This window comes from Sciurus vulgaris (assembly GCF_902686455.1).
Source record: "Sciurus vulgaris genome assembly, chromosome: 5".
NCBI lineage: Eukaryota > Metazoa > Chordata > Mammalia > Rodentia > Sciuridae > Sciurus > Sciurus vulgaris.
In genome coordinates this window covers 16,784,703-16,798,586 of record NC_136465.1, presented here as the reverse complement: position 1 = coordinate 16,798,586, position 13,884 = coordinate 16,784,703, and the positions used below count along the sequence as shown (strand labels likewise).

General features: G+C 40.1%; 1 protein-coding gene across 3 annotated transcripts in view; it reads right to left on the bottom strand.

The window, feature by feature from the left end:
- The window catches only part of CSGALNACT1 (chondroitin sulfate N-acetylgalactosaminyltransferase 1), a 311,827-nt gene that overhangs the window by 212,283 nt on the left and 85,660 nt on the right, over positions 1-13,884 (bottom strand). Inside the window, exon 1 of one of the 3 annotated variants that reach the window (XM_079143356.1) lies at positions 5,562-5,606. The exons of the other annotated variants lie outside the window; for them this stretch is intronic. The gene's annotated coding sequence lies outside the window, so the exon portion shown is untranslated. Of the gene's footprint in view, positions 1-5,561; positions 5,607-13,884 lie in introns of those variants that run through there. 3 annotated transcript variants of the gene reach the window in all.

Sequence of the window (13,884 nt, the reverse complement as noted above, 5' to 3'; positions counted from 1 at the left end):
CATCTGCTATTTATAGGTACTTCACGCCTCTTGCAGTGCCATTATGAGCATTAATTTATATTATCATGATAGTAATCATTCCCATGGGGGACACCAGCCCTGAAATAGAGCTTGGCTATGCGTATAAGTGAGCCAGGGATGGAATCAGTTCTATAAACCAGGTTCCCAAACCCCAACCCAGTACTTTCATTATTCTCCCCCTCATTAAAGTCAGGGTTTTTTTAAGAAGGAAATTAATTTCCTTAAGAAAGGTAGTGCTGCATGATCTGGGAAGAGCACCAGCTTTGGAAATAGACACATCTAAGTTCCAGAACTTATTCTTCCACATGTTCATTGTGAAAGTTTGGACAGGGAACCTTTTGTCTCTGAGCCTCAGTTCTATTACCTATAAAATGGGGTCAGAGTGTAATGAACCCAGGGCAGCCATCATCCTTATCCACTAGTTTTTGGTTTTCCTCCCTGTCCCCAGCGCACTGAGGACTGCGCTTCTAGGACCCTGCCATGGACATGTGTCTGGTTCTGATCAGTGAGGCAGGAGCAGGGGCACAGCGTGTTCCCTCCAGGTCTGGACAATCAACTGTCCATGCGTGACACTCCATTATCTCTCCTAGCAGCCTCTTCCTGAGAAGGAAGAGTCGTCTTGAGGCCAAAGACGCCAGCAGCACCTCAAGTCACTTTGCTCAGACTACAGTGGACTTTGCTGTGCCAGGTGAAGCCACCCAAACAGTGGGGTGCTGACCACAGCATAACCCAGCATATGGTGACCAGCATGTTACTCCCAGGATGTGGAGAAGATTAAATGAAGATGTGAAAGAAGTTCTTGATTTAGTACTTTGTGCAAACACCAAGATGTCAGTCCCCATTACTATGATGATTGTACTGCAGCTAAATCTGGGAACTAAGATCACAATCTTAAAATGCCCCGTGCATAGCCCGTTCGTCCTTCGACAAGTGTTTATTGAGTCTCCACAATGTGCAAGGCACAGTCCTGGGAGCTAAAGATGTAAGGATGAACAAGAGATCACAGTAGCTCGTAGGACGCTGAGACCTAAGTGGTATTTGAAAATTGTCTGGATACCACTTTCTGAGAGGATTCAGGTCCACACAGGGATATGTCCTAGTGACTGGGCAAGGAATGAAACCCTGCCTGACAAGGACTTAAGTATTGTAGCACCCACCTTGGACATTCCTGAGTCCTTAACTCCACCCATGCACCATCTGAACCATCTTACCCACTGCTCAGAGCTTCCGATGTTCCTTGCACCTGGTTGGGAATGATCAAGATGCACAAGGTCTTTAACTTCCAGCAGTGACATTCAGTGAACAGATGGCTTCTCAGCATTAACATCTCACCTCCCATCCTATGGCCCTTGCCAGCCATGGCGAAGTATAATAGGAAACATTAACATATCTAGCTTATTTTATGAAATATTTACACATAAAGACGTTTATGTATAATACATGTGGATGGAAAACGTCTTCAAAGAAATTTAAAGCATATGATCCCACACATGTAAATCTCTCAAGTTTTTAATTTTATTGTTTTCGCCTTGATTCCTGGAACTATACTTTTCCTGAGCAGGAAATTCTCCAAAGACTCCTTGGAGTTCAGCTAATAGAATATTCTTGACTGAACATCAAACTGCTGCCAGACACAATGTGATCGCTCCCTAACACAGTCATATTTTCATTTACTTGGGTAAAATGATTACATCTGGAAAATGTATATACTTGAACTCAAAATTCAAAATCAGTATACCACTGCATCAGAAAAACAATATTAATTCTAAGCAGATTCCCATAGAATTTAACAGGGAGACACTGTAGCATTTCTCAGTAGTTGATCTGTCACCTTCAAATCTAATTTAAATTTCCAACAACTTTGCTTTAGAAGTTTTCCCATGAAATTTGGTCTTTGCCTGACTTGCCTGCTGTAAATTCTATTAACCAAACTCTGCAACGCCTTTCACTCCTCTTGAATAATTCTATACTTGTGGAACCTCTAGCAAACACCTTCTATATTTCAGCAAGTAAACTTATGAGCTCAAGGCTTAAACTTTGGTTATTTTTTTTCCTTTCAGATTATCCAAAAGACTGGATTCGATACCTGAGCAATAATATTTTCCAAGACACAGAAAACCTTGTGAAATCCATTAGAGTTTGGACCCACCCTGTGAGTCCCAGACTCTTGGAACACAGAGCAGAATTATTTTCTGGCTGGTCTCTGTTTTGTCTCCAGGATGTGGAATCTACCTGTGTTATCGGTAATGGAGACCTATGGACTCTCTCTCTGTCCCAACCCTTGCATAAGTCTTCAAGCTCTTTCCAGATCCCAGAAGCCTCTCCATCCCATGTCGCCACCTCCTGCAGCCCATCCTGGGAGTCTGGGCTTCCTCCCTTGAAAACAAGATGTTAATGAGATAATAAACCAGATCAGGTTTTGAAATGCCTTAATCTACTTAAGAAAATGTCTGGGAAACAATACTGGTCTGTACTTGGAGCATCATGTAGACGTGGGAGGAGTCTACTTTGAGAGTCCTTCAAACGTTTCCGTCTGGACAACTGCTGACCACACTGGCCCTGCAGCGTGTGACAGGTCATCAGCAAAGCGAGATGTTCATAGGAGTGGACATGAGCCTTCAAAAAGATGTACATTTTTCATGTAGAACACATACTTGAGGCTAGTTTTTTTAAAAAATACGCAAATATATTTTGAAATATTAGAGAGAAAACAAATGTAGAAAGTAACAAAACCTGCAGGCATTACATCCTCACGTAAGATTACCTTAAATGCATTCTAAACAAACAAACAAATGCTTCTGTTCAGAAAGTGATGTTTCATGATTAACCTGTGACCTGCAAAGGCCCTCTGCACCTGTGCCAGGAGGGCTTTGGGGCACAGTGCCCTCACAAACCTTTTCTGAAAAGGGCCAGAGGATTAAATATGTTAGGCATTGTGGGCTGCATAAGGTTTCCATCGCATATTTTTTTTATCCATTTAGTTTACAATCCTTTAAAAATGTAAAAACCATTCTTAGCTTGAAGGACAATGATATGACCTCAGTCCTGCAGGTTGTAATCTGCACAGCTCTGAGACATTAGCACATCCTGCTGCCCCAAAAGCAATGCGTGCCAGTCATCCAATCAAATAAAAACCATTAAAATACAGACAACCAAAAAGCTTCTGCCCCAAAGGAAAGTGCTTTGAAAGACAGGCGCTAAAATCAAGTTCAGTTCTGCCTAAATCATTTTATTGGTTTTACAGAATTCCAATAGAAATCCCAATGAAGGAGGTCAGGGGAGACAGGAGATAAAGAATCGGGCAAAATGATTCTGATTCATATAAAGAAAATTAGAAAGATTAAAATAACTACATTCCAGGAAATAATCGCCAAAGGAGTAACACAACCTTTCCTGTGAACAAAAGATATGATAAAGCTATAATAATTAAGAGTGTCATTCTCAGGTAAATGAAAAAACTGATCAATAAAACAAAATAGCATTGAATCAGACCCTTAGATCTGTAAGACGTGAATACATGATGAACTTTTGACAGTAAGTCGATGGGGACACAGGGCTGGTTCTCTAAGACAGCTGGTTCAATAGATTATCTAACGAGGAGAACCAAGTTAGGGTTTTTTCATCACAAAATATATTCCAAATTAAAGTCTAAGTAAATCATAAAGTTTTAAAATTCCATTAGAGGAACTAGAAGAAAATATGACCAAATATTTTATCTTCTTCCCATATGAGGAAAACCTTTTCTAAACTATGGCAGGAATCAAGTCACAGAGTCTCAAGACATAATTGACTTCTCAAAAATAAAAATTAATGTTAATTTTTTATTGTAAACATACCATATGGAATGTAGTAAACATACATGTAATATATTATAAACTATAAATTGTACAGTATATTAAATTTTTAAATAAAAATTAGTCAATAACTGATCAAAAATAATCTTTAAAAAAGCCAAGAACAAAAATTGAAAAATATTTTCAACAAATGTAAGATACAAAGTGCCAATAGCCTTAATATATTAAGGTCCCTTAGAAGCTATAAGAATGGTACATAACTTCAACAGTCTTTTAAAGAAGCAAAAAAGTTAATATATAGATAAAAGTATTTAACTTCACTGGTAATATTGCAAATTGGAGCAACATCATTTAGATTTTGCTGATCAAATGATTCATGCTAACATGCAAAACCTGTTTGGGGTATTGAATCCAGGTTCCAAACCACTGCTGGCTGAAATGGAGATTGGCTCAGTCACTCTAGCACATAATTTGGCAAGTGTCACACACATCAAGTACCTTTCAAGTGGTCTTACTTTTTGGTCTAGTAATTTTACTTCAAGGAATCAATCCAAATGAAACAAACATTAACGTAGACAAAGACATACACACTAAGATGTGCATGGGATTACCATCCATAAAGCTAAAAACCACTTAAATGCCTAACACTGAGAAATGATTAATAAGTTATGGCATATACATTTTATGAAATGCTACAAAACCATTAAGATTATGCTTATGAAGAATTTTTAATAATGAAGAATTTATTATAATCCATATTAAATGTGTTGGGATTTTAGGGCTATAAAAACTCATTCACACACACACACACACACACACACATACACTCACTCACACACAAACAAGATTTAAAGAAATATGCTAAAATAGCTAATAGTAGATATCACTATAATTCCAGAAGAAGGTCACTATTATTTTATTCCTTATATAGTTCTATATTTTCTACATGTTCCATAATTAATAATAATTGCTTTCCTAATGAGAAAAAAAAAGACCTGAAAGAAAGCCCTCAACTCCTCAAAAACAGTAGGAAAAGAAATGTTGATATTCACCAAGTCGAAACTCGTTCTAAACCAGAATTACAGAACGGAAAAGGACTCTGACATCTAATCTAAAATGTTGTGTTGCAGATGAAAAATTTGTATCAGTACCTTATGAAATTAAGGCATATCCAAATGGATCAATGTCTTTTCCCAACATGGTCAGCTGGGGATCAATAACACGCTAGCATAAGCAGCGGCACAATATCATGTGCAGGCAAGACACACGAGTTTAAGGGTAAAAAATCTGGTTTTGATACAATGAAAAGAGTTGGATCCATGTAAAAGTTCTGTAAAGCAGCAAAGTTTAATTCATTAAAAGAAAAATAATCCATAACCTTGATTCCGATATTATTAGATTGTCAGAACCAAGCAGTGTAATTAATGTAGCCTGTTTTGGCTGCCCCAGGAAGCTGGGGAACAGGATTCACCAGTTGCTTGATTCTAATACAATGAACAAAGGAAACAATGAACTGGGGTTGTTAATAAGTCTAGTAGGGGAAACTGAATAACTCTAGGGAGCATGATGTAATAGTATTAAGGTACAGCAGTAGGGAATAACCAAGACACCTGCTAATGAGGATATGACGGAGATAGTTCTACTGAATAACCAAAGGTGTAAAAAATACTCAAGTATCCAATTCACCTGATAGAGAATAGGTTTTGGAGTCCCAGAGACAAGGGGTGGAATCCCACCAACACTTACAACCTGTGCAAGATCCTTAACCTTGCAGAGCATCATCTCCTCGGCTGTCAGCATGGATGATACATTCACCTGGAAGAGTGAGTGTCAGGGTGAGATAGCAGACATCAGATGCCTGGTTCCCAGCCCAGCGGTGAATGCTACAGGTTGCCAACTACCTGTAACTTCATGGTGAAAGACGGGGCCACAGAGGCCACTCGTGGATCCCTGATGCTGTGGGCATTGTGCTCCCTTTCCAGGCTGGCTTGCAGGCACAGGGAAATGCCTTGCTTGGTGCTGGCAGGAGTCTGGGGCAGGTGGAAAGAGAATGATAGGGCGATCGCCCGGTGATGGTGCTGATGTGCCTGTGGTGTTCCCAGGGCCGGTTCAGGCCTGCGCTCTGTCCACACCCCAACCCCACACATGAACAGCCTGGAAGAGATCTGGGGATGAAAGGCTGAGAAAAGAGCAGGAAGAATTTCGCCCAAGACACACTATAGTAGTGTGGGTAGAAGGCACATTGCAGAAAATGCAATAAGGCTTATAAGTAAAAGAACAGTAACAAGAAATAAATTAAAAGTGAGAAATCAACAAATCTAGAATAAGCCTATTGAAGGATACTTTAAGAGAGATGTTGAACACAAAGGGGAAAATTGGCAGTGATGGGAAGAATTAATGAAGACCAAAATCAATATTACTCAGGAGAAAAGGGAAAACACTAGAAATACAAGATAAGAGTGTGTAAAATAGGAAGGCGGCATGTTGCGCACACCAGGATCCTAAGAGGATTAGACAGTGACCTTGTGGGGTGGGGAGCACCAGCCCACGTCAGAAGCTGACCAGATCCTGGGTGCTGTCGCTGATCTCTTAGAAGAGAAAGCGCAGTTCTGACACCTGTCAATGAGGCAAGACTCAACTTTTGGAGAAGTAATAAAGATAATTTAAAGAGATAGTGAAACATTAAAATTGACCCTAATTACATTAGGGGTAGTTGAACTAGGAGTGGTAATGAGCCCTTATTTAGAAAAGAACAATAGTGTCTAGCAGATGTGGCAGCAGTTTATTCCCTTAGAGGCACTTTTATTCTCAGCTGGCAGACTAACAGAGTAAGGAAGCACCACCCTCGGAGTGAGAAAGGCCTGGGTGTGAGTCTCAGCTGTCCCCTTACTAGTCCGCACATGTCACTCAAACTCTCTAACACTACTCTTCATCTATAAAAGGGATATAGAAATAGGTCTTTTTTCAGACACAGATTCATTTAAGAAAGCAGATACACATTCAAGGGTATAGTAAGAGAGATGTCTTTTGGGGTAAAGCAAGGAATATACATTCAGGGGAGAAGCGGGGCCACCTTCAGAGGAAGGAACAGCCTAAGTATCTGTCTCATTGATGTTTGCAACCACGAGCAATTAATGGACGAAGAGACCAGGCGCACAGTTAAGAGCTACATGTAACTACTGTGATGCCTAACACAATCTACTGTGTCCAGTGGGTTCTAAAAAGAGGGGAATGCAGGCACTTTCTCAGCGTCTTCGGAAATCCTAAAACACAGTCAGTGCTGTATGGCTGAGTGATTCAGCTCGCCCCAAGCACCTGGATCCCTGATTATTGGTTCTCTGAATAACACTACCTGGGCCAAAATCAAACCCATAGAGGCCCACAACCACAAAGCATAGCATCTCAGGCTACCCTGAGGTGGTTCCTGGGATCCTGAAGCAGTGGGACATTTGCGCAGGTCACAAGAGCACAGCCAACAGTCCACTGCCCTTCAACACCCCTGATATCCAACAAGTATTTCCTGACTTCAAATAGCCATGCGTTTATCTGCCTCTAGGAATACTACCTTTTGTTTCGCCTCTTTCAACCCCTCAGCTCATCTGCATATTCAAAACCAGCCTAGGAATCATCTGCCAAATGGATTAAAAGCACATATCTCGGTTTGAATCCTAATTCTGGCCGCGGACTGGAGTTACATTTCGGGAGAGCAGCGTGCATCCTGAGCCCTGTTGAATGCAATGGCTGAATCAGCTACCAAATGTAAAGAAAGGGATTGGAAATATTTTTGATTGCCCCCAAATCACTCCTACAGTACAGAATGCTAAGTGCTGACACAAGCGTTAGGTCTTATTTACTTCAGGAATTATATTAATATTTGAAAGTATTTCGAGAAACCATTTCGCCTACAGCTTAAACAAAAGCTGTATGGTCAGCTCGGGTGGCAGCAAGAATTTGTACAATGAAACGTTTGAGGGGAAGAAAGAGGCTCTCTGTGTTGTGCCCATCTGAGAAACTGGACGCAGGAACAGCCCTGCTAATAGGACAAGTCAAGGAGCATTTGGGAGGCCAGGCCCTCGTGCAAACTAAAATGAAAGGCACCTTTGTTCCGTTTTTTAATTTTTTTTCCCCAAAATTCTTAGTTTTGTTTTTGTATCTCAAAAGTACTTTGGGAGTTAGTGAATATAATAAAAATGTGTATTACTCAGTTCCACTAAAAACACCTCTGCCTTGTCACGTGTTTCTCTGGTAATACCTCCCGTTGCTCCTTCCAACACTTCAGGGTAAATAAGTGTCATCTTTCCACTCTGCCACTAACCTCTTCCAAACATTCCTAATCAAATTTCCAAACAATTTTTTTTTATTATTTCTAAAAACAAAGCTGCATTTTTTAAAAATTAAAATTATAATATGGCTATCAAAAAATAGGCACTCTCATACTTTGCTGGTGAAGTCTAACATTTTGTGGGAAGCAATGCAGCAATATCTATCAAAACTAAAATCCACATTGTGAGCATTACCAGATTTCCATTTCTAGAAATTTAACCAACAAACACTTTACCATATGGGCACATGTCACAAGGCTTTTTATGATATCCTAAGAATGGAAACACCCAAATATCCATCAATTGAGGGCTAGATAAATAAATTGTATCTATAAGCCCAATACTGTGGAGTTCCCCCTAAATATGGCACATTATTAATACATAATAAAATGAACCAATCTCTATATCATAAAGTGAAAAATCTCAAATTGTTAGGTTTAAAAGGGCAAGATACTTAAATATGCATAGCACGATACTAATTATGTATAGAAAAGATAATGACATAAGCAAATACTTACATAAACTATTAGTAGCTAATATTTGTTGATTGTATTCTGCATGACAAGGATTGTTTATAAAACTGTACATGAATGATCTCATTTGTTTTTCTCTGCAACTCTAATATTCCTATTTTATAAACTGAGGCAGAGAAGTTTAGTAACCTGCCCAAGGTCACGAAGTCATTGGTCAGGGTTCAAACTCTGTCTGGCCTAAGTCCATCTTCTCAGTCATGACCACACACAAACTCATAGCATATATACTGTCTCTGAAAATGCCCACAATAAGCTGGTAAGAATAGTCACCCTGCAGGAGGAGACTGTGGGGCTAGCAGGTGGGTGAGAAGGAGATTTACTTTTCCCTGAATCTTTAGAGCTCTATACATGAGCATGACCTGTCCAAAATCAATAAATCCAGTAAGTTTTACTATGCTTGCCTGAACTGATTGTCAAGGACAATATAAAGAGTGCTCTGTATAAATTATGGATTTTAAAGGAAAGCAATCTTATTCCTATATTTGCTTGCATAATTAATCCCCCAGTTTTTTCAAGTACTTAGAAAAATTGAGAAATAAAACTTCATCCCATACAGAATCCACAGTTATGAGTATAGCAATTTCCAAAGTAATCAAAGAGATATGATAAAATATGCATGCACATACACAGACGGAAAAAAAACAGCACTAAGCTTATTGTTACGAGCAAGGATTGACGCTGTCCGCCTACCACCAATTTTATAAGACTACTGTCAGAAACAGTAGAAGCCTAGGACTTTATTTCTACAAAAAGTAAGAAATTAAATGCATTCCAAGTAGTAAAAATAATAAAATCATTCTCTGTTCATTAATTGTAATCCATCTCCCAACAATAACAGAGAAAATCAGCAAAATGTTCCTGATTGGGAAAATATTCATCATAAAACAAAATATAAAACTGTATCACCATAATATATGAAATATACAAACATAGCATAATATGTAAAATCATCATAATACATAAAATATATAGAATAAGCAAAAATATTTCCTGAAACTCAAGATCAGTAGCTCAGAACGATGCTTCCCAAACTTTAATGTGTATTTGCATCCTGGGGACCCTGTTAAAAAGCAGATTCTGAAAAGCACAGTGGATCTGTGTGAATCAAGACCCAGCATTTCTAACAGGCTCCCAGCTGATGCCAATAGCAATGGTGAACTGGCTGCACTTTGAGCAGCAAGGAGCTAGACAAACGCATCTAACTAAATACAACTCTAATTTGAGAAATCAAGTTGTACAACTAAATTGCAGCTATTAAAAGCCCTGGCCCTTTCAGAAGCATTTGAAAACCAGGCAAAGAAATAGATTTGTATTCGCTTAAAAACAGTGAACAGTATGAAATTAAAAAAAAAAAAAAATGGTGCCCAGAAGCTCTTTGCTTTCAAATTTGGTCAATAATTCAAAGTCAATTTCAAAAGATTCAGGAGGGGATCTGCTTTCAAGAATGGTTGAGAAGGGCTAGGAATTAGCACCTTGTTTTATACATAAGGGAGCAATTTTGAAGCTCTTAACATATTTTACCTTAAAATCCATCTGGTGAGCTGGAAAATAGGAGATGGTGATGAAGGTATAGATAGTTCTTGTCCCCACAGGGGGGCCTTGGGTGAGACCTGTCACGGGGCACTGTCCCAGGATTCAGTCTACATTGGAAAGTGCATGTGTAGGGTTGGAGACAATGTAGGGAACTGCTGAGGGAATTTGCAGCGAAGAAACAAAACCAGGGGGATTCAGAGCAAGGATTACATGGGGGCTTTGGTGATGCTTTCAGAAAGGAAGTGAGTCCTCACTTCTTAAGAAAGGCTTGCTAGTCAGACAACCAACCTCAACTTGCACTTCCTGGGTCATGGAAAGAGAAGGACCTGGCGGTATCATATCACATCCCTGACCTCAGCTTCTGTCTCTCTGGTGAGTACCAAGATACAGTTGTGCATCTCTGGTAAGGCCAGGACAGGTGTGCACTCCATTGAGTGTACGACTGTAACTATTAAAAGCTCTTGAGAAAGAAGGTGCCAGATAACACCCAGAGATTTCACAGCATCAGAAGAATGCCAAGAAAAATGGAGAAGTGGTCTCGGAGCTGCACAGGGGTGCAGACAGGGTGCTCTGAGGTCAACGTCCCCTGTGGGCCTTTGCTGCACAGAAGTCAAAATGTTTCAGAAAAGGATCAGATGGTGAATGGTTTAGGTTTGCTGGTATAGTACAAAAACAGCCATAGAGTAGTTTCCAAGAAAGCTTTATTTAAAACTCCTAGATTTTGCCCAGGCCCCTGAAATATAAAATGAGAAAAATAATGATTTCCACAATGTTAAATATTTGGGGGTTGAGATTAAGGAGGGGAGTTGACAAAACTTTCATGTGACACTGTGTACCAATTAAAATATTCCCCATGACTGTCCATATACATTTAGAAACACGTGCATCTCTCTTGTTCTTAATCCATTGCTAGTAATTCACTTGATGAAACGTCTCTCAGCTCATTCACCACCCCCTACTCCCTTTGGGACCTTGCTCCTTCAATTCTCTTCTCTCCAGTATCTTCAACCTCCCTCTCTCCATTGCTTCTTTCACTAGCCTGCAAAACAATGACCACCATTTCTTAACCATAAGTTTCTGTATCTACCACTCCTTTATTGAGTCAGCTTCAGAATAGCATCTGTACCTGTTTCTACACCTCCCTGCTCGAAGGCTTAAAATCTCTGTGTTAACTGAATTTTGGCACCATGACTCTTCTGTAAGAGCCTTGGCCAAAATCAGTAGACACTTGTCAGTCATTAGCTAAGGTGACCCCGCTTCTCTAGCAATGGAAAGTGCTGACACTCGGGCTCACTCCCCACCTGGCTTTCCATAAGAAGCCAGCATCTACTGTCCACTGTAGCCTTCCAGCCATTTCACACGCCAATGTCCTCCACCCTCAAGTGTTTCCACTGATCATGTCTCTGCCCTGAACCTTCTATTTATGTAATAATTTATGTAACAGAGGTCTGAGTTCACAAGCTTACCATTGTACTTGAGCCACAGAAATGAATTATGGACTGATGAAAACTGAACTCATTCCATCTTCTAACCTGCTCCACCCTCCCAGATTCACTGATCCTCTTGATGGAACCAAGCATCCACCTGTTTACCCAAACCAGAATACTTGTGTATTCTCTAGTTCTCCTCTCTTTCAACCCTCATTTCCACTTGGGGGTCATCTCCTGTCAGTTGTAGCTTTCTCATATCTTACAAGTGAAAGCAGTGAGTAGGTTTTGATTTCCCTAGGGCTTGCCATCTCAGGAGAGTGACATCATTGAGTGCTCCCTCAGACAGCAGCCCTCCCTTCCCTGAATTTTAGTGGTGCCATCTCTCCTCCACAAGCTCCATTTTTATGACCTGTTGTGTGTCTCCAGGTCCTGCTTCATCCAGCCACATGGCTTTTAAGTCCCATTTAGATGTTTTAAGAACCAAATGAGAATCGTCAGTCATACATTCCTCTGGAGCATCTGACCCCTCTATCCAAATACCCACTGGTGTCTCCATGAGGTTATCATGAAGCACAGCGTAACAGTGGCAGTTTTTGACTGCCTGACACACCTCCAGTGCTTCTCCTTCCTCTGAATCGAGGCTCCCCTTCCTTGTGAGGAAGCCAGTCTAGATGATTCAGGAGACAAACCCCAGCCTCCACCACAGGGACACAGGGCAAAGCCTGGCCAATCACAATCTTGTAACTCCTGGGGTGTGCCCCTCACAGGAAAAGCCTCCTTGTTCAACAATCCCCCTAAACACACCCACTGATGACTTTGAGAGTGCTCGAGGACCCCCACACTATGACATAAACCTGAGTCATTAAGTAGTAGTCATTCAATATAATGTTTTCCAGCTGTTTCTCCAAATACAAAGTAAACAAGGGAAACTGGAAGGGCTCAATCACTTCCCTAGAAGGTCAAGTCCTGTGACCATAATAATGAGCTCTGAATTTCAAGCAGAGGGGAAAGATTTAAGCATATTTAAAGTTTAATATTTAAAATCTGACCAACCCTATAGTAGATTTAATCTGTAAATGTGTGGTCCACCAGAAAGAGCAAACCTTTCCAGTCAGATGGACCCAAGTTCAAATCACAAGGGTCCCAATCCTCAGTGGTTAAGTGACTAGGACAGTTATTTTACCTCAGTTTCCCCATCTTTAAAATGAACATGTTGAGGGATCTTTAGAGATGTAAGTCAGGTAACTTATAAAAAGTGCCCAGTATAAAGTCAATCAAATTTTCCATAAATACAGAATAAAGCAAAATGGTAGAAAAATGGAGAGTTGAAGGAAAGCATTTTTGCAGTTCTGCTGAAAAAAATTCTAAAACCACCTGAAGGTGGAAAAGAACGAGAAAGGAAGAGAAGTGATGATATGCACTCATTCATTTGACCAACTGAGTAAAATAACTGAGTAAGAATCAAACAAATTTCAGGGCAATAATTTTTGTAGAACAGTATGACCTAATCTCTCTGAAAAAACAATGATTGTAGAAATCAATTTCCTGGAATGGTACAAAGAGGTTCCTCTGTAGCACATATCTCTGACTCTAAGAAGACAGAAGTTTTGCCAAACCACTCTCTGCTTGAAGCATGACACAATGCACCCAAGCCCTCGGTGACACTGCACCATCACTAGAGAAGACTTCGGCCAACTCCAACAGCACTTCTGAGTCACACCATGACTTTTATGCACCATCTTTATGCACAACCTTTATGCACCATCCCACCCAATTTCTAATCTTAATGTTTTACTTGGTGGTTCACGTCCCCTTACTCAATTAAATTTTTCCATCTTATTATTGAACAAAAATATTCCAACTATCCCTTTAAGGCTATGGAATATAGAAAACAATGAATAAAACATGCAACCCTGAGTCTGGTAATGGAGAGCAAATAAAGAGAATAACTAACAAAAAGTAGTATATTCATGATAAATGCACCACTGCTACCATGAGAATCCAGAAGAAGGGGAAGAGCAGCCACTTGGCATTAGACTGGAGGAGCCAGGGCATCTTCTCAGAGGATACAGAATTTGAGTTAGACTCCAAAGACTGGGTAGGATTTGATAGGTCAGTGACATTTCAATCATCGGAGGACAACCTGTGCTTCTCACAATTCACTTCAGTCATCTCAGGTTTTAAGGTTATGATGAAACTTTTCTGACCAATGGCAGTTAAGTGTTTCAATATGGGAGCCCCTTTTTCTAAC